Source organism: Drosophila arizonae, chromosome 2, assembly GCF_054131065.1.
Source record: "Drosophila arizonae isolate 15081-1271.41 chromosome 2, UAZ_ARI_1.0, whole genome shotgun sequence".
In the NCBI taxonomy this organism is placed as follows: domain Eukaryota; kingdom Metazoa; phylum Arthropoda; class Insecta; order Diptera; family Drosophilidae; genus Drosophila; species Drosophila arizonae.
Window position 1 is genome coordinate 25,917,450 of NC_142922.1, and position 21,826 is coordinate 25,939,275.

At 37.0% G+C, this 21,826-nt stretch overlaps 3 non-coding genes across 3 annotated transcripts; all 3 read right to left on the reverse strand.

Annotated features, from left to right (window-relative positions):
• Positions 1-18,344: 18,344 nt before the first annotated feature.
• On the reverse strand, positions 18,345-18,417 carry TRNAK-UUU (transfer RNA lysine (anticodon UUU)). The gene has a single exon. It is a non-coding gene; the product is annotated as a tRNA-Lys (tRNA).
• A 217-nt stretch (positions 18,418-18,634) lies between these two features.
• On the reverse strand, positions 18,635-18,929 carry LOC149270630 (signal recognition particle RNA). The gene has a single exon (XR_016268808.1).
• A 433-nt stretch (positions 18,930-19,362) lies between these two features.
• Positions 19,363-19,435, reverse strand: TRNAK-UUU (transfer RNA lysine (anticodon UUU)). Its single transcript has one exon. It is a non-coding gene; the product is annotated as a tRNA-Lys (tRNA).
• Positions 19,436-21,826: the final 2,391 nt, after the last annotated feature.

Consider the following 21,826-nt stretch of genomic DNA (forward strand, 5'->3'; position numbering starts at 1 on the left):
AGTCCAGGTTCCAAGTTCAGTTTTCTGTTACAGCCCCCACTCGACTCGACTATCGGTTGCATAAGCCGTTGCTTTGCTTTGAGCTTCCCTGCAATTATCATTAGGCAACGCAATTGATCAATTAAGTTGGTGCTCGCTGCTGTCATAATGATGCGATTCGAGTTGTAGATGTTGCAGTTCACAATTCGCCTAATGAATCGAAAATCTAATAGCACTTGCGCGCTTTGACAAGTCACGAACTTGAGCATTTGCCATGATTCGCAAGTTTTTCATTTGAGTTTTGCACCTGATGATTCATTGTCTAAGCCAACTAAATGGATTCGAGACTAGACAGACACACAAATTAACTCGGGGGTTTTGTTATTCCTTTTTGTCTTCTTGTTGTTTTTGTTGTTTCTAGTTGTACGACTCTTAACTATCACCTGTTGACTTGAGCAAAAATACCTTATATAACCGGAGCAAAGCTATCAACTAATGAGAATTCACAAAGTGTCAAGCTCGTCTATCTATCATTAAATATAGAAAGCATAGCATAATGGATATCGGATACCGGATATCGGATGTCGTGCATATGCTCCCTACTACTAGACATTTGTAATTCTAATTTTACTCTGGAATATGATATTTTATGTTCTTTTCATTCGTACTTCCATATCAAATTTCTTAGACTTTATTATTAATTTCGAAAACTTTGTTAATAATAAGTACTAGAGAGTGGGCTTAGTTATTAATATGTAAATATGTAAATATATGGATTGATCTCGTTGGAGTTCAAACCATCCGGTTATTGATAGTTATTATTTAAAGATTTGCTTATTGTTTAGTATAAGACCGATGCAAATTAAAAAAATAAATAAATGAATAAAATAAAAAATAAAAATAATAAGTATATGAAGTTTAGAGATATTTCAGAGAACCGTCTGAATATTTGATCTGAAGTAAATAAATAAATAAATTATTAATTTTCATATGAATTGTAAATCATTGTTTATTCGGTATTTAAGTAGTCAGCATTATATTATTATTATTTTTATTAATATAACATAGTTATTAAGAAATATTGTAGAAATGTTCAAATGCTTTAGTATTTAATATTATATTAAAATGTTAAGCTACATGTTGATTTTTTTTTTTTTTTAATGTCTAAAATGCTATTGCACTTATATAGCTCTACATATAAGAGCTTATAGCTTTTTAGAAATATTTCAAATATTACATATTTAATATTTTAAAATATTTTTGTTGTTTAAAAACTATTTTTTTTATGCTAGTTATTTTTTGATTTACGAACAACTGAATCAAGTTAATATTAAATTCGTCTTTACATTTTATTTGTAAGTAAAATTCAATATATATTTGAATAGATTGAAAATATCATTCCTATATTAACAAAATGTATATCAACTATATTGAATCTATCAATCCATAGTCTATGATACTTTTCAGTTCACTAAAACATCTGGATCGCTTTAACAGCTCAACTAAAAGGCAAAGCGTAAGGCGAATGCGAGACAATCAAATCCCATCAAAGTGAACTCAACTGTAAATGAAACTCTTCAATGCTACAGCTCAATTATAGAAAATTGTTACAATTACCAAAAAAAATAGATAAAGCAGAGGCCTAATACCAAATCGAATTGCGACTCTTTCTGTCAATTGAGCTCACGTTGGGAGGTGTTGGCTTGTCTGCATGTATATTATATATACATACATGCCTTTACATATGGGAGCGAAGATAACTAATGATCAGTTCGAGGGAATCAAAGTAAACGAAGAAACGTGAGAGAGCGAGAGCAGCATTTCTTTCACTTTTCAAGAAATCCACAGGAAGAGCAAAAACTTTTCAATACGAAACTGTCAGATAAATCGGTCTCAAAAATGCATGCCATGTATTTTTGTTTTTCTTCTCTTATTTTGTCGGCTGACTGGCTGACTGGCCTGGCCTGGTTGACTGGACCGGCCCGTTGTCTTCTCGTCTGGCGCATAATTAATGATCTGCTCCATATTCACGCATTGGTGTAGGTCTACGTCTACGTCTCAGTCCCTGTCCCTGTCTCTGTCCCTGTCTCTGACTGCGTTTGTCCGGCCGTTGCAGTGCCTATGCGCCTGCATCTCTGCGTATCCGTGGGCTGGCTGAGCCCGAGTTTAGATTTGGGATTTACAATTTCTTGTGTTCCGGCAACTGTCACTTTTCTATCTCTGGGCCACGTGATGTGCGTGCGAGACGCTGAAGAAAGACTTTCCTGGACAGACGCTGAGCACTGCGATAAGCGCGCTGCCAGCGATATGTGAGCTGCAGCGCGCAGCGTAGTGGGGGGAGTAGTTGCATCTGCTTAGCCAGCGTAAACACCATAACTCATGCTCGCCTGGGCTGCCACCGCTGAACCACCTTAAGCCACCAAGTTGACAGACAGCAAGTTGACAGGCCACGTTTTGCCCCTCGATTACCCTCTCTCTCAATCTCTCTCTCTCTCTACTCACTCTCTCTCTTGCTCTCTCTCCTTAGCATAATTCCATTTCTTATCGACCGCCCGCGCTGTCGCCTGCGTGTGGCCGAGATGCTGTTTGGGGTTTTGAGTGCTTGCTGGAGTGGGAGTGGGTGGGCCAGGAGAGGCCGTGGGGCTCTGGGAGCTGCACGCGCACTCAGCTAATCAACGCGGCCTCAAAATGTAAACAGGCGCATCCTACAGCAAATATTGTCGCCATTTTCTGTCTGCCACGCGGCTCAACCCCCATGCCAGTTCATCCACTTTTATCCCTCGTCTGCTCTGCCCTCACTTCCTCTCTCTCCCTCTCCTTCTCCCAGCGTATCTGTCGCTCTGTCTGTCAAACTCTTGCAAAAAGATACTTTTCTTCTTATTTTATTTTATTTTTTTCTTTATCTGCATTTTTGTTTTTATTTTTATGCTGCTTTTCGCTTTCTTTGGAAAGTGTGAGTGCGAGCATGTTTTCGTTTTCCCCACATTTTCGCTCGGGGTTTTTCTTTCTTTCTTTTTTTGACACATAAAAGGACACGCACCGCGTCACATCATGAAAGGATTGATTAATGATTCGTTGATTTTCGCCCTTATTCTCTTTAGTTACACTTGGGCACATAATCCGCCTCGTCTCCAGCGCCTCTATTCCATTTCTGCGCCAGCAGGCACCGCACATCACCACACACACACACACACACACGCACACTCGCACACACACAGCCGACCTAGTCGAGTTTTACGTAAAATAAGTTTTCAAGAGAAAACAATGCCTCGCCGAGTTTCCATGCCAATCCATTGTCAGCAGCCAGTTTGACCAAATTGACTGCCATTTTGCATGCGCACCTCCGCATGCCATTAGCTAATTTCTTGAGTTATATTATGAAATGGTGTAGTATGATATAAGAAGGAAATATACATACGTAATATGTAAAGTATATATTTTTTAGAATATCTTAACAATATGAATCAATCTGCCAATCTGAATATTATTATAATATGCGGCAAAGCAATATTGGGTTTGTGATTTGATTTGCATATCTACACTCAGCTATTCATATCGCCCAGCCTACTTAGATAGTATAATAAAGTATAATATAGGCACATATTTAAATTGGGTTTGCAAGATTCATTGATGATTTTTCATTCAGATTTGCTCGGCTGGTCTTTTGTTAGGTCTTTTTCATGTAGTATTCACAATTTAGGCTCTATGAATTATTTTTAGGCTAATTCTTACATAAACTTAAATATGTTAATTTTGTATTTATATTTTCATAAAAAATCACTAAAAATCAATCTACGATAAATGAATTTAAAATCTAAAATTCTCTCTATTTTAAATTAAATAAAGTTTCTAGTAGATGTACATAAATATATTATGCCAATTCAAAGATTACTTTTATTTTATTTTATTAAAATAATATTTAAAAGAATTATGAAAGGCATATTTAAAAATGTTTCCTGTTTCTTAGATGTTCTCATTTAGAATGCCAAACATGAATTTAAAGTTTAAACTTTTTGAAATGATTGTATAATATTCAAAGTCATATACGAATTTTGTTAATATTTTATTTATATGGGACATTTTATTTTTAATCAATTTACGGCATACAAACGTGTTGTGTTTTACATTTTTTAAATTTAAGAGAACAGGACACATTATTCCTTTCTACGTAAACATAAGATTTTATACAAAATAAATCATACATATGTAAAATATATATATGAATTTTTAATGAAATCGAAAGTCTTTTGACTCATATATCAAATGATTTTCGGCTTATAGATTTACTTAAGGAATCAAATTATATACATTCTATGAATTTCAAGTTTTACGTGTTTTCAATTAGACACATCCTTTCTATATCGAGCCATAGTATAAATACTAATTAGCTTTTCTCTTACAGCCCCTTGAGTAATTATAGGAAATTGCATTAAACAGCAGTGGCTCTCGCCCTCTCCCGCTCCAAATGCACTTTGACTTATCAAATGGAATCCATTAAACGAAAACAAATGCTAGCTGGCGAGTACAGCTCATGAATAAAGGAACAGCGGGAAAGTAATTATCATTGGCCATTTCACACGAGGCATTCACACTCCCCAGCTGCCCCAATGACAATGACAGTGACAATTAAGAGCAGGACGAGAAAGTGTGGGTGCGACACGCATTGGGAGTCCATGCCACGCACCTTGACAAAGTGTTGATGGATCAAAGTAATTAAACAGGGCCTCAGCAGTAGACTAATTCCAGCTCGAGTTGAGTTTTGACCAATGTCCATTCGTTATTAGCGCTTAAGCAGTTGTTGAGAGCACGCAAACCCAGGGGGCTGACCACTCGGAGCAGAGTCTGAGCTGTAGTTGAAGTTGGGACAGAGGGGTCAGGGGATGGGACGTGACATGTGTTGGCACTGAATAGGACTGGACTGGCTCAAATCACATTCACATTTTCGCATGCCAGTAGACAGCGCTGACCACTTGGGGTAAAACCAACATCAACTCCCAACTCCTCGCGACACTCGAAGCCTCATTCCCACACACACAGTCACACACTCACACTCACACTCACACTCCGGGAGACAGTCAGGGGTGGAACCTGGTGTTTAAAGTGTCGAGTTTTGCGTCTTAAAACTAGAAAAATGATTCCGCTCTAGCAGCTCTACCTACCCGGTTTTAAAATGCGTTTAAGTCCGTGAAACGTAGGTTGGCCCAAAACGGACAACAACAACAACAACAGCAGCAGCAGCAACAGCTCGAAATGAGTCGAAAACATTTAAAAGGCGAACTGCGTAAGAAACCTTCATCAAATTTGACTGACAGGTTTTCAAGATGTTCGCACTGCCAACCAACTGTTTCTCTCCCAACTCCATTTCTTTTGGGCTGCTGCCAGTCAAAATGGCCAACGTCACTGCCAAGTCTCTTTGTTGGCTAAGAAACAGTTTTACTTTAAAGTTATTTTGTAGAAAGTTGAGCAAATATTTAATAAACGAAAGATTAACTAATTATATGCCTTGCCATAATTTAGCACAAATTATTAGCCAACATTTTGAGAGTGAATTTGGCAAGAAAATTATGGCCAATATTACTGTAGTTACATGGATAGAATATTTAAAAAATATATTTACACTTGTATTTATATATTGCATATCATTGTTCGGGTATTAATATATTTGTAATATTTTATTTTCAAAAAATTAAATTTGTTTACTGTTTCTCTACTTAAATGCGTTTTTATGTTTTATTTCAAATTATTCATATTAAATATTTCACTTGACATAAACTAAAAATACTGCTGCTGGCGCCATCTATTGGGCAGTAGTTGGCTAGATATCTTATTATCCACAATATTTAGTACAGACACGAACCAGTCGCACTTTTTTGCTGTGCTACTTGCCTCGCTATCTTGGTCTCTTTCTTTAATGTCAATAACAGAAATAGAGCGCTTATCGATAACTTTAAGCATGCTGCAGTTAACAGAGCTATGTTAAAGCAAATTTCGTACTCAACAATTCGAAAAAATGTTATTTCAAATTATTAATTTATAGCATCTGCCATATCGAACTTAAAATTCATTGAATCGGCAAATTGAGTTACATAAGATTTGATTTTATAAATTACCTAATTTAAAATATATATCAGATCAATTTGGTCGCAATGCAAAAACGAAGAATAGGTCAACAGAGAAGTTTTCTGATGAAACAATGAGGAAGTGCTATATAATTGCTAATTGTGTTAAATCTTGTTAATTTCTTAATTAGCAATAATTAATAAACACATGACAATATACAATAAAATGATTTAAATGGAAGCTATAAAAAGTGGAAGCTCATGAAGGAGGAAATAAGAAATTAGCGATGCCATAATAATTAAATTACCCTAAATTGTATTTTATAACAGCTAAGTGATGCACAAATATTGCGAAATTAATAAATCAACACTAAAAAATATAAAAAGTATTTACTTCAAAAATTATATAATATGGATTCAAAATATTTGATTAACGTAAACGTTAATGTTCAGTAATATATATTAATATAAATATAATTTTATATAATATAAAAACCTAGTTTACATTTTGAAGTTGTTGTCATGTGAACACTTTAACAAATTACTTAATTTCCCTTTATCATTTTACACTTTATCAAAGGTTTATAGCAGACGTGGCAAGTAGATTATTTTATCAAAAAATTATTATCAACTAATTGCGAGCAATTTGTGTGTCATGCAAACGGAGGCCCATCATTTACAATAATACGATTTCATTTGCTATCTAAATAACTTAAGAAGCCCTGAAATTGGCTCCGTTGAGCAGTCAGAAATAACTTCTGCATGCAATGCAGAGTCGCCATAGGCAGAGCAGATGGTACCGGCCTCTCTCGGCAAATGCAAAGTGTATTATGAATGTAAAAATCTGCATTTGGGCAATTCAAGTCGATTCGCTGGCAGGTTGACTGTCGTCGTAGGCAGTGCAGACGGTACCAATCGGCCACCGGATGTGCTTTCGGGCGGCATATGCAAATAGCATTCAGTGCACGGCCATTTGCACAAGCTCAGCAAAATTGCAAACGGGCCACAAAATCGGCAGACGATTGACCCAAATGCCGAGCCGGAGCTCCCTCAACGCGAATCGTGTTGGCAATTTGTATGCAAACTCTCATATGTAAATTTTAGCTGCACGGCGCATAAATTGAAGTGGGCAAAAAAGAATAATTTCAAATGTCTTCTCGATGCAACAATAAACTCATTTGTTTAAGTGTAGCAAATATAAAATATCTGTGCAAATATATAGAATACTTTTTGCTAAGCTCAAACATATGAAAAATATGAAGGCAAACTTTTGGTTGTTTATAACTAATCAATAATAGCGAAGCCTAAACATTCAAAGAGGAGCACATTTCATGGCGACTTCAGAAGGTTACCAGTCTTATCTATAGTTGACTTTGCTATGGACTTGTGATGGCTTGTCATCATCTATAACTATTTCAGAATTATTAGCTGAAGTTATCGAAAGTGAGTCAACACGAATTAAGCCAGCGTTAATTTCCTTGAGTGTTAACTGATATATGTATTTTGATATTATTGATTAAAGTTGACAGATTGAAAAAATATAGACTATGTTATATATCTCAATTAGAGAGAATTTTAATAACAGAAACCTATTGAAAATTGAAGATAAGTGTAAGTGTATTTTTATTTTTGTTTATAAGTATAACAAAGCATTTTTTCTCTTTATAATTTAATAGCTTGACTTTTCAATTTCGATTATTTATTTAATCAGAGTTTTAAGCTTTAACATAAAACTTCAAAACATACAATTTATTAACAATTTTATTCAAAAATAAAATAAAATTTGTAACTTTTTATGACACTGGTAATATATATTATAATTTAAAATTATATTTAGCTACTTATAAAAAATGCTTGCATATATTTCCAAATTATTTACAATAATCTTATTTTATTTATCAATATAAAATATTACTTATAAATTTCTAAAATTACATTTGTATTATTTATAATATATTATATTGTTATAGCTTAACAAAATTTTTTATGTATAATATATAAAAAATTAATCATTTTGTAAAATATTAAATTCAAATATTTTAAATATAAATATTATAACTATTAACAGAAATAGGTATATTATTCTCTATAACAAGAACTAAAATATTCACCTTAGCGTCACGCCTTTATCTCTTTGATAAAATTCCTACGACATTTAAGAATAAGAAACCTGAGTGATTCATATGATTAAATGCATAAGATAGCAATCTCAAATATTTATAAATAAATGAATATTATTTCATAGATTTATTTTTATTGTGTATGAACGTACACATGTTTGGGAATTAAACTGAGTTTGGTTACTTTTATAGCTCGTATTTAGCTGAGATTTCCCTCTTATCTGTAGATTTGTGCGTCGAGTCAACACACGTCAGCAAATCACGGTTGTTATCTCTGGATTCTACAAAGAGTAATTTACGGTGTGTGGTAGTAGCAGATGGAATCTTTCCATATGAAAGACATTGGACTTTAGCTTAGAATTAAACACTTTTGTTAACACTTTATAGAGCACCGAACACTCACGATTCACCTTCGATTCGCTGGACAATGAGCCACATAAACCTCTCTAGAACCGAATTTGTCCTTAAAGCTATGGTACAACAAATTCGGATCTACAGGGTAGACGTGGAACAGAGTGGAACTTAGACATGTATATATATATTTATATACATATTTATGTATGTGTAAATATTGAGGTTGTTGAAAAGTTGTGAAACCTGTAAAAGTGAATTGTAATTTGCAGGAACAATTTGAATAAAGTTACGGCTATAATTTCTGTGTCGTGCCACACGTGATGCGAAATTATGAAATGACCCATAAAAATGATTACAATGCGCGCACACACAATCACACAGTGTGCGTGTGTGTGTGTGCGAGTAATTATATTGAAGCACATGGAAAGCTCCCCGGCACGAACGAAGCGGCGTGCGAGTCCTTGAAGCAGCCCAGCCAACTCCTGCGTTGTCTTCAGCAGCACAGCGAAGCAGCAACTGAAGACGACTCGTTGAACGCGACGGCCAGGTGAGGGCGCTCGATTGGGTGGCCCGGCCCCAAAATCTATTTGTTTTAATGCTTGATAAGATAGGCGCTGTCTTCCAATATGTCTTGCGCATGTTCTTAGCGCTTTGTGTATCTAATTGATGGCGCACGGATTAGAGCACTTTCTTCATATCGATATCGAGTCGGGGACATCGAAGACTTTGCTCTCCTAGCTGTTGGTGTTGTTGTTGTTGTTGTTGTCGCCTGCGATAAGAGGGAAGCACATTAAATGAATGATAGATAGATTTTAAATATGTATTTATATGTGTTGTTTGTTATTGAGGCTAGGAATCAATCAGGTAGTTTACGAGCTCCGCCAATTCTAGCTCCGATTCCAATTTCGATTCCCATTCCAATGGCTGCACTCAGCCAAATTTGTTTGCACGGTTAAGACGCCAGCGTCGATTAGGCAGGCGACGACAGAGTTGGCGCCATGTTGCAAAGCCTTTTGCTAAGCCCCCCAACGACAGTTGCCAGTCGGCTGCTGTCCCCTTCCCCCTCATCAGTGATGATTCAGCACAAGCATTCGCAATACTGCTGAATAATGGAAGAGTCAGAAGCAGAAGCAGCAGCAGCAGCAGCAGCAGCAGCGGGCGGGCAGAACGCGTCTGAAATATGGAACAAATCATTGCCATTGTGCAAGGTCGTTGGGCATTGTAATTCAAAAGATCCTATCTATAGACATATGAGTGAGTGTGTGTGTGTGTATTTCTCTCTGTGCATGGGTGCGTGTGTGTGTAACAGTGTCCTGCAAGCAAAGCATTTTCGAAACAATTAATTAATGACTTTTTAGCGTTATTCATTAGCACTAATCGGCTAGGACTAAACTTAACTAAGCCGCCCCTAAGCTGCTAGAAAAAGGGGGCGCGTGCCTGGGCGCAAAGTCAAGCTGGCTAGAGTCAAAAACCTTTCGGCCGTAGGCAACTGAGATCCCGGATTAAATCTAGTAATGGCAACAAATCTTGCGTAAACAAAGGCAGGCAGGCAGTCAAACCAACTCCTATCCTTCACACACACACACACTCACACACTCGTGCTGACTCGCGCTCTCGCTCTCGCTCTCTCGCTCTCTGTTGCTCTCGCACACACACGCACACATTCATTGACTGCGCTGCTTCTTTGTCTTTTTTGGTGGTTGCGTTTGTCCTTTTTGCAGCCTCAATGGCTGCGAGCGCTCTTGCTCTCACTCTCGCTCCGTCTCTGTCTCCCTCTGCCTCGCTCGCTGGCTTTCTGTGCACACTCTCCGTCTCTCCAAACGGTATACACACAATCCACAAATGCGAGAGAGGGCCACAGTAGAACAGGGTGAGCAGCAGTAGCAGTAGGCTGAGGCTGAGGCAGAGGCAGCAGCAGAGGCTGAGGCAGCGGCAGCGGCAGCTGGGTGTTTTTACATGAGCTGCCATTGCCGTTCGCCCTGCTCCGGTGGTTGTTATCGAGGATAAACGAGCACGATTCGTGCCGCTAGCCACTGGCTGCTGGCTGCTTGGCTGCGTGGCGAGCGCTGCTCTAAATACTAATAATTAACTAACCTTGGGAAATTAACGCATCTCCGCCAAATTGAAGTTTTGCGAAAAATGCATTACATCATCGACCCAGCCCAGGCGTACAAATCGTACAAATCGAATAAATCCACAGACCGCATTGCCATTTAATATGCTAATTGATTTCACGTGGAACGCTGAGCGCGCTGTTAGCACCAATCCGATCTGGCTAATACCGACAGCTGCGATGGCCCAGCGAACATTTTGTGCAAACTGTCAGCGCACTAATGAAACAGATGACAAAAGCAAAAATTAGATACTTGGAGAATTCCATTTGAGTAAATATTTCATGCGAAATTATCTAAGAAATTGCAATTAAATTGTTGCGCAGCTTTTTTTTCATATTATACATATAAATTGTTTGAATATGTATTTATAAAACAAATTCCAAAACAAAAATTAGAATTTTAATTCCAAAAATTAATATATAAAATTAATTTTTCCTAAATTCTAATTCTAACTCTAAAAATGCTTTCGTTTCATTTAAATTTTATAATATTAATCTATAAATTGAGTTCAATTTAATAATTGATGGCTGATAAAAAGAAATATTTCTCATACATTATTGTCCAACTGCTCAGCGGACTGTTTAGATAGACTGTAGATATCATTAAAAAAAATTCAGTTTCAATATAGCGGCATACGCTTATCTTAAGATAAACATGATGAATAGTAGCGAAATAAATTTGAAGACCCCTTCATTTGAAGGTTCCGAAGGCGGAAGGAGTGCTGGCCGAGTGCGTCGATAATTTCGGTTTCGTTTTATCAGTTAGTCGACAAATGCACGAGCTTTATAGCAAATACATATATTAATGAAGCCGTTATGAATCAGGTAAACATTATGCAGAGTGTGCGAATGTGTGTGTGTGTGTGTGCGGCTCATTGCATTTACAGTAAAGCCGAACGGAAGTGCACGAAAGGTAAGTCGCGAAAAAGTGCGCTTCCCCTCCCCCTGCCCAACCAACGGCGGGCCGAGTGGAAAGGAAACGGGGCGATGACTGGCGAATTAAGAGAAGACAGCTTCGCACATAAATCAAAACTGACAACGGGCGACGAGAGAGAGGGCCACACTGTCGGCTGAGCTGCGGCCATAGAATGATTCCCAAAGTGCTCCCAGAGTGTTAACTAATGCACATTTTCAATGGGCTTTGTCACACTGTACTTGGCAGCGAGCGTTTGTGCGGCGTATTTGCCAGAGTTATTTGTTTGCATCTCGGCGATTGGATATGAAAACCAGCGAGAGGAGAGAGCTTGAGGCCAAGGTTGTTGCTATCAGTTGTTGTTGTTGTTGTTGCTGCTGCTGCTGTTGTTATTTTCATATTATACGAATTTCGGTTTCGGTTTCACAGCGCGAAATATTTGACTGCTCGCCGTTGTTATTGTTGTTGTTGTCGGCGATGTTCGGGAGAAGTTTACGAAAATGGGTGCAGGTAGAAGATAAGAGGAGAAATAAAAGAATTTCAAAACGGTTCGCCTCACCTTTAGCCGTACTTGCTCTATCTGTGTATTTGTTGTATCTGTGTGTTTGTTTTTGTTGTTGTTCTTTTAGTCAACCTGCAAGTTGCGGCATTTTGTATCTGTATCTGTATTTGTGTCTGCTTATGTGCAGTGTATCTGTATCTGTATCTGTATTCTACTCATACCGGTTGCCGTTGCTGCTGTTGCTGATGATGTTGTTGGCGGTGCCTTCGCCAAAGTTCCTGTTTGTTGTTTACAATATAACGCGCCTTCCTTTCTATATATATATATATATATATATATATATATATATATATATATATATATATATATATATATATATATATATATATATATATATATATATGTATTATCTTCAGGTTCTTAATGAAAATTAGTTCTCACAATGGTTAAGCCCTAGCGACAGGGGCAGAAAATCCCCATAAACAAGCTCTCTCTCTCTCACTTCCCCCCTCTCTAACGAGCAGCTGCAGCTCTGACAGAAAAACACACGAAATTTGCATGAATTTCGAATAAATATGCCAGTGCAGTCTGCCAGGAATTCGAACCAAAAGTGCATTCAGTTCCCACTGCTCGAAAAGGGGCTACGAAATTTACCCCCTTAACTAGGGCTGCGCCCGGTTGCCCAGTGCAGCACTTTCGCACACCCTGTAACTGTATTTTACACAGACCGAGCCATCTGCCAGCCAATTATATACGATTCCTGTTAATCGCCAGCGATCTAATCTTGATCACATATTTGTTTAGCTCTGTATCTATTAGCAAATATAATAAATAATAAAATGTTTGTATTATTCCTCCTGAGATTAGATACAAAATCAACGATATTTGTGCTCTTAAGAGTATCTGCCAGTCGGCCAACTAACTAACTTAGTAACTGCTTGAACCAACTTTGATCTAAAGTGAGAAACGTTTGGTCAGTATAGAACGTTAGAAGGTATAGTACTATATAAGCAATCCACAAATTGAGAGAAATTAAATTGCTATCCGTATATACCTATATACACACATACCTATATATTTTCTATATATGTATGCATATATATTTGTATATATATTTTTTTTAAACACACCTGACAAAACGCCAAAAACTTGTTTTAATCTTTTGATTTCTCTGATCGTTTTAATGTGTTAATTACCATAAAATATACGAATAATTTCTGCTTTTTGGGCCAAACGAGGCAAATGATTATTATGAGCAATACATTTAAGTTTTTTGCATTCAATTGTTAGCCAGCTTTTGTTCTCTGTTAAATGTTAAATCAACTCTCAGTAATGTCTCAAATTCTTGCATGGCTTAGGCTCATAAAAAAGGCGCATGTTTCACTACATATGGTTTTTTTTTTTTTTTTTTTGTCGTATAAAGAATTTGGGTCACATCCATAGGAATCGCATGCATTTTGTGTGGAATGTAAATATTTGAATAGCCCACAACGATAAAAAATATAACATGCTCATAACTTGGTATGTGAGTCTACATGAACATATAGATATATATATATATATATATATATTATATATGCATATAATAAATATGTATAAATAGTTTATATAGACGACTTATTCAGGTCAGCAAACAGAGTCAGTTTATGGCAGTAGAGGGAGTCAAGTCCAAGTTTGTCATAAAAAGAAGCGCCAGCTCCAACAAGATTTCAATAATTAGATGAGCGAATGCATAAAATAAACATAAAAGCGATTGGCCCATTGGCCAAGTTAATCGTTCAGTCGGCGGGGCTTTTATAGATAATGTATATATCTGTAGATCTATTTGTGCAATTCAATTTGCATAAAGCAAAGCAGCTGGAGAAATCATAGTAAAAAGTCCTTGATGAGACGTTGCCAGTAATTTGATAATTTTCCACACATTAAGCTGGCTGCATAAACGTCTCGTAATTGGTGTAGATGCACACACACACACACACACATGCACATGCACACTCTCTTCCAAATGTGGGCGCAGACAGAGTCGCAGTCAAAGTCCTGGCAGCTGCAGCGAATGCGTTGCCCCGAGTCCTGTGACCTTAGCCAAATTTGGGTTTCAGGCGACGCGCCATATTGCGCGACACATACACACACACGCACACCTTACACACACACACACACACACATAGAGAGACATTAAATGCAGCAGGGTTGCAATTTTCGGGTTGGGTCAGCGTCAGCTCTGCAGCTTCGCTTTACAGCGTCCAAGCTTCTGGCTGAGTGTTGGCAGTTCTCGTTTTTTTTTTTTTTTTTTTTTTTTTTGGCAATTGCCACTGATATTTCGGTATACTACTTAACCCATGCATTAAATGGCGGGACAAGTGTTTTATAGCACGCATAGAACGCACAACTTGGACTTTGGCTGGGGGTTGATTGCTGCTCAAGTTGTTGTTGTTGTTGTTGCTTGCGTTGTTGTTGTTCTTGCTGCTGCTGCGACTGTGGCTGATAGCGCGACAACGAAGCTTGGTGGGGGCTGGGGCACTGCTGTTTCTGCGCAAATGAAAAGTGGTTGAAAGGCGCTGGCGTTGGCTGCTTTGCACATTTCCGGGCGCGCACAACACTCACACACACACACACACATACGCACACTCAGGCAGAGAGGCAACGAGTCAAAATGAGGACAGACGCAGTCACTGGGTGGTCTGCGGAAGCAGGAGTAGGGCCGGGGCCAGGCCCCAAATTCTGGCACATGCGTACAAGCAAATGGCCAGCATCGCTTTGGCGGCTGTCCTTCGTTTTTCCACAGCTATTTTCTTTTGGTTTTTCAGTTGCAGTCGAGCAATTTAATAAAGTGCGCACTAGGAACTCACCTGCGGCCATTAGCCAGTTTACCTGGTTCGATCAACTATGGGACCAGCTGACAGGCCCGTCTTGAAGGCCACAAACGTCGTTCGTCGTTTTCAATGTTAACACTTTGCACATTGTTGAAGTTTGGGGCTTTTGCCCGCCTGCACGCATCCTGGGCAGCCGTTGGGCTGCAGGATGTGCTGGCAGCGACGTCGACGGCGACGCGGTGGCGTTGGCGGTAACGGTGACAGCGACAGCGACAGCGACTATGTCGTTGGCAATGGCCGCGCTCTCGTTTTAAACGAACTGCTGCGCTCGGCGTCAAATTTCAAACTAAAGTCAGTTGTCCCGGCATGGCCGCAGCTAAAACCCAGTGAGAATGCGACCCTCCAAGCCAGAGTTACCCAGCAGGAAATCGCCGGTCAATGTGGTGTGAAGAGTCACTCAAGCAGTGAAACGGGCGAAAGAAGAAGAAGCTATAACTAGGTAGATGACTGAATAGTTATTTAATGTATGTATGCATGTATGGAATGAAAATGAATATAAGGCTTCTATTGAATAGCTGAAAATTAATATAAATCTGAACTGAAACAAATTTTAATGGGGAAAAAACATTTATTAAACCGTTCTTAAATTATTTAATTTATTTAACTTAAAACCACAATTTTTAAAATGTCAACTATTAAAATTGCAAATATGCATATATACATTATATATTTATATAGTAGAGATATACGAATGTAAAATTGAATAGCTCTGCATACGAAGCTTAGCCGAAAATGTGTTACTTTTTCTGTATATAATTTCATGCTCGAATTTCCTACTGGGTCTCGTGATATTCAGCAACAGCAGCAGCAGCAGCAACAACAACAACAGCCGCAGCAGCAGGCAAACGGTGCTTTTTGTTAAAGTTGATAACAGCCATGTTGCTTTGGTTGTGTGTGTGCAAGCGAGCTGATTTTTGTGTATTGGTGTGAGTGCGCGCATATGTATGTGTGTGAGTAACACAACCACCTAGCACCTAGTACAAAAGAGCGAGTGCGAGTAAGAGAGCGCGACTAGGAATACACTCAAAAAAAAATCGTACTTTTTTAAATGTGCTATTCCAGCAAATTTATTAAAACTTTCAATTTAAAATTGATGATGTATTATTTAAAAATAAACAAAAATTATTTAGATGTTATGTGTCATTGTATAAACATTTTGATCAAATTTAAAGAAGAGAAATGCTTGTTAAAAATTCTAAATTAAGTTCCTTAAAATTGTTGCCTTATTCTGTGTAGTGCATTAAGATTCATTCATTTTCTAGGACATGCCTTCTGATACATGCACATATATACACTTGGCATGCACATATATACATGTGTAGTCGTATGTGTGCGTATGTGTGCCTGGGAGAGCGACACAGCACAGCATTGGCTGCGTGTAGACTTTGTGGATCGTGTTTCCAAAGCTACATACATACACACATACATTTTCATGTGCGTGCTCAGCAAGGACTCTCGGGCAAAGAGTAGAGCGGAGCAATTTTCGAGGCTGAGCTAACTGGAGTCAATGAAACTTCTTTGTTGCACGCTCCGCGCCTTTCAAAATGAAATCAAAGTGGGATATTTAAAGCCTCATTAATCAGACGCAAGCTATCCACCAGAAGAAACCCCCAGCTTCGAGGCGATGCCGAGGTGTCGAGTGGCCCACAGCTCGGGGCTCACAACTTGAGTGCGTTAATGCGCTCATTAAGTTCAAATTTGTTTCATTGATAATTACACGATGCTCGAATCAGAACTTTTATTTTCGAAAAAAAAGAAAAACAATATAATATTTTTATTTAATAAATCTATCTAAATACTATGTGTTTATAAAGTATATAAGTAGAGCTTGGGCCTCAACGTATTATTTTTCTAGCCAAGAAACTATGGATTGCTTTATTCGTTCTATTGTCGTATATATTAAAACTCTCATTGTTCATCATTTGGCTACTTCGCACAACTCATTTGGTACAAAGTAGAAATATAAATACCAAACTTGATGTCTTTAGTAAATTTCGTATCCTCTGTATTATCATTTCCTATGCCTAATGCATTCCTAAAATGCAATAACCACACACTACGATTAGAATCCTTTTTTGCTTGTTCACATAACCGATATGTATGGTAGTATATAAGCTACATATATTGAAAATAATTTCAATTATTATTATTATTGATTTTTTTTTTTTTTTTTTTTCAACTTTCTTGTATATTAATGTTTACATAGTTTATTTTATAATTCATATAACACAAATATTTGAAAATAATATTTGATTCATAAAAAATTATATTTTAAGATCGAAAAAATCTGAGAAATTGTTAGCCTTCAGCAAAGATATCTGCGAAGTTACAAAAAACCATTTGCAGCTCTAAGTAAAATAAAAGGAATAGAAGAAATAAAAAAAAAACTAGCATCAGGCAAAGAAAATTGTTGTTCTATTGTTTAGTAAGTTTCATAATTTATGACCCATATTTCCTGCAGTTTATTGATATTTGTCAATTCTACCTGAATTTAAAATTTGTGCAGTAGCCAAAGGTCCACAGGCAGGGACAACCTTGATAGATGCCATAGAGTTGTACAGTCGGAGAAATGCAACTGGTCGATTTCTCCTTGACGCGACGTCATGGAACAGTTTTGAAAATATATTTGACTCTGGTTTCTAATTATATCAATATTTGCATTTATTTAGTTGATTAACACGAATGTTTCTCGCACAATAACTAGTTCGGTTTGTATTTATTGTTGCAGCGCTTCAGCTGAGGCAATTTGATGATTTGTCGTAATGAATGCTAATTAAACGCATTCGTTTTCTAGTTCATTTGGTAGCCAAACAGCATCTGAATCTCTTGCCCCTCCTCGGCCATCTAACTCTAGTGGCTGTCTATGTATCCGTTCAACTTGAATGTTTCTCGGATGGCCAGGGCAGCAAAGTGTGTCAAAATTCTTAGGCGTATCCATGAAACAAAACCTTCCTCACATAGACGGTCGAGCTGTGTGGCTGGCTATGTGCTCTAGCTTAGCAAACAGACAGAGAGATACCCACTCACATACACACACGTACACATATACACGGTGCTACATAGCTGGGTATATAGCAAACATAGATACAGATAGTAGATATGCAGGGCCGGCCACAGATAGAGATAGCAATGTTCGAGCATGTTTCACACAATTTGGGTATATCCACGGCTCGAAACGTAAATGGAAAAGCAAATAAAAGGTGCTAATTTCATGAGGGTTCAATTAGACGTTTGGCTGCTGTACGATTTCTTTTTGAACTGTTATTTCTTTTTGTAGGTCGAGACTCTAGTTTAAATTAAAAAACACTTCACAGCTTAACATAATCGACTAATTTTTTAAACAGTACATTCCTGCAGGTCATTTTTAAGCGTTATATAAATATAAAAAAATAAAATTATTAAATAAATTAAAAAACAAACAAAAATTAGCTCGCCCGAGCAGGGACTTGAACCCTGGACCCTTGGATTAAAAGTCCAATGCTCTACCGACTGAGCTACCCGGGCAGTTGCTTTGACAGTGCCAAAAAGCCTTTACACTCTTGCTATCGAAAAAGCTCATTCTAATGCTTGAAAGCTTTAAATAACCGGAAAAAGCTATACTGCTGTATCAGAGCGTAATTTTCTAAACAAGTTAAATATTCAAATTTATATTTTTTTAGCTATGCTTTATGATAATAATAATTCATTGATATTAAAAAAAAATATATTTTGAGATCGGCAAAAAGATTGTGGTCCAACAATTGGCAAGGCTGGTAATGGCAGACCACTCCGGTACGCTATCCCACTACTGCCTACCACGGGAACTCTTGGCTGCTGGTTTTCACCCCTGGCCCGGTTCATCCCTCCTTAGCCAACCTGAATGCCGTGGACTCCTCCTCGGCACCCATATTGATGGCAAGCTTAGTGCGGACGTTCCGTCAACATGGCTGGTCCACTACACAGTGATCCCCAGCCTCAGGCCATCCCACAATCAGACCTCACAGAAGCGTGATTACAGAAGATGCCAACCTTCCAGTCGAAAGTTTCGTTTCTAGAAAGGCATTTTATGTCACGTTGCTCACTGAACTGAACTGCACTGCTTTACCAAACAACTGCTTTCATCAAAAACTACTTTCTAACTGAGGCTATTTCGTTAGGAGTTCGATTGTTTGCATGGGTTGAATAATAATGAGATTTGTGATTCAGCTTAAAAATAATAATATATCTCAAACATACAAAAAAGGGTATATAATCTCCAGCGACACGTGCTACACTGCTTGGCTAACCTGCTTTTCAAAAAAGTGTATATTCAGTATTGAACTGCTTTAAACACAATGTACGGATTAAATAGTTACCTCTTAACATTAGAAGTATATTGTTAATCATTTGTATTTCCTATAAAAATAATAGTAAAATATTTGTTATTACTTTTGCTAATTATTAAAAAAAAAAAAGGAAAAAATATAAGATCGCCCGAGCAGGGACTTGAACCCTGGACCCTTGGATTAAAAGTCCAATGCTCTACCGACTGAGCTACCCGGGCATTCAATCGGGCGTTGCCGAAATCCACTCAAAGCTGTTGGATCCTGGAATGCCTACAGGAATATTAAAATAAATTCAGAAAATAAATTTAACTAATAATAATAGAAAAACAAAACAAACAAACAAATGTTTGATGAATCTAAATAGTGTTTTTGAAGATTAGAATAAATCAAATATAGAATGAACTTTTACCTAAAGTTTAATTTTTTTAAATTAATTATTGATCTTATGAATTTAACATAATGTTTTATAGTTAATATTTAAACAAATAATTTTAAGAATCATCTTCAGTTGTAGCGAGTTGGGATACTTGAGAACGAGTGTTTCTTCAAAATTCCATTCTACATGGAGTATACAAATTAAATTAGATAGTATACAAACCGGGTAGTATAAAGACTATATTGATATAAAGAACATAAATTGAGTTAAATACCGTTTATATATGGACTTAAGCATGCTCTTTGTAGGGACGACTGTAAGAAATAATGGCACGCCTTGAGCACTAGGTATGAGGTCTAGAAACATTGCAACGTTTTGAATAATAATTGCCTCAGTTGTAGTTACAATTTGAGCGGTTATAATTTCCATGAACCACAAACCGCCTGTTATAGCGAATAATCTGATTGACTGCGCGAAACTGAAATGAAAATGGGAAATAATACATCTATATATATATATATAATATTATTATTATTATTATTATTTTTTTTTTTTTTGCTTTGTTTCTAGACATACTTAGCGCGACTTTTCACATTTCTCTTACTCTCGGAAGTGCGCCAATTGCGTTCTTTTGCTTATTTTCCACATATATTATTCTAGCCGTCGCTACGAAAAGCCCAATATTAATTAGATTGGCAACCAATATAGGAGAAATAAAGTAGATAGTTCTTGATACATCAATCACTAAAAAAACTTCAATTAAGACATTTAATATATTTATGAATAAATAGTTTTACTTTTAATCTAACAATTATATACTCCCACTTCTAGTTTTAAATGGTTAGGAACATCTTTAGGCAAGTATCGATCAGCCCCCACGAAAACAGTAAGTTATATAGCAGCTATGCTCCAAACGATGATACTATATTTCATGAATATGGATTCCTCCCCAATTCCAAGATTCTTAAAGTTCTTCCATAGTGTCAAGTTGATCATGATGAGCCAAAGGAAGGTGGCCATAACAAAAAATAGTGTACGTAGGCTAATATTTAAGGTAATATCAATGTGTCAATATGCAAAGCTAATGAAATTTGTGACATTACCAAGTGCAATTCACGATTTAAAGGTGAAGTCATCGGGGATTTTGAGAACCGATTCGATAAACGCCAAGAAAACCAGGCAGAACACGGAAAGAGCTCTTAATGCTTGGTCTGCCGAAACTACAGTCAAATAAAATTGTATATATGTATATAATATACATATATAATTTATTTTTCACATGCTTTTGATATGCTATCACTTCCATTCGATATCTTACATGTTAACCCTTTATACGGCCTTGTTGCATATCTGCAACATACCGTTTAAATTGAGTTATTTCGCAATGGGTATCAAGAAAGTGGTATGGCAAATTTTTTTGTAAGTCAGAAATATGTGTTTTTTTTTATTTTTGTAGCTGGTTGCACTTTTCCACATGTCTTGCCATACAAATATTAAAATTTCCCTCCAATTTAGTGAATTGTGTATATGGTGTCCAAATCAATTTTATATTTGCAAATTTTTCTAATAACAAAAATTTTTTATTTGTGAACAACAACTTTTTAAATAAGGTAACTATATTAATAATGCGTTTGTAATCAAGTTTTTGGGTTTGTTGTTGTGTATTGTGAGTAACTCATGAATATCGGTATGTTGCAGATATGCAACAAAGTACTATTAGGACTTCTTTTTTGCACTCTCAATTTTGTTGCATTTATGCAACATACCATTTATTGTGCATATGTTTTATATGTCACTATATACTTCTTTTGTTGTTTTGTGTCATTATGTGTTGCTATCAATTTATTTTGGATTGTCTTATGTGTTTTATGTTCTTCTTTGAGGCCGACCTACACATATTTATATTTTTGTAGACAGTATTTGTTACTTAGGAAAAATGTCCGCAAGGGGATTGACACCTTCCCAAATCGCAAGATTTTTTAATAGTTTGGAGAGCGAGGACGAATTCGATTTTTCTGCCAATGAAGAAAGTGATTTCGAGCCAGACAAAGAAGAATTGGATGGTACGGATGAGGACATTGATGAGCAAGATGAACGTGCTGACGTTGATGTAACCATTGCTTCAAATAGCACTAGTTCGCCCAAGAACAACCAAAAAAGATTTTGCTATGGAGACAACGCAACTTATTATCGAATGAGTGTCAACTGCGGCTGCTCGCGAGTACTGCCTTGC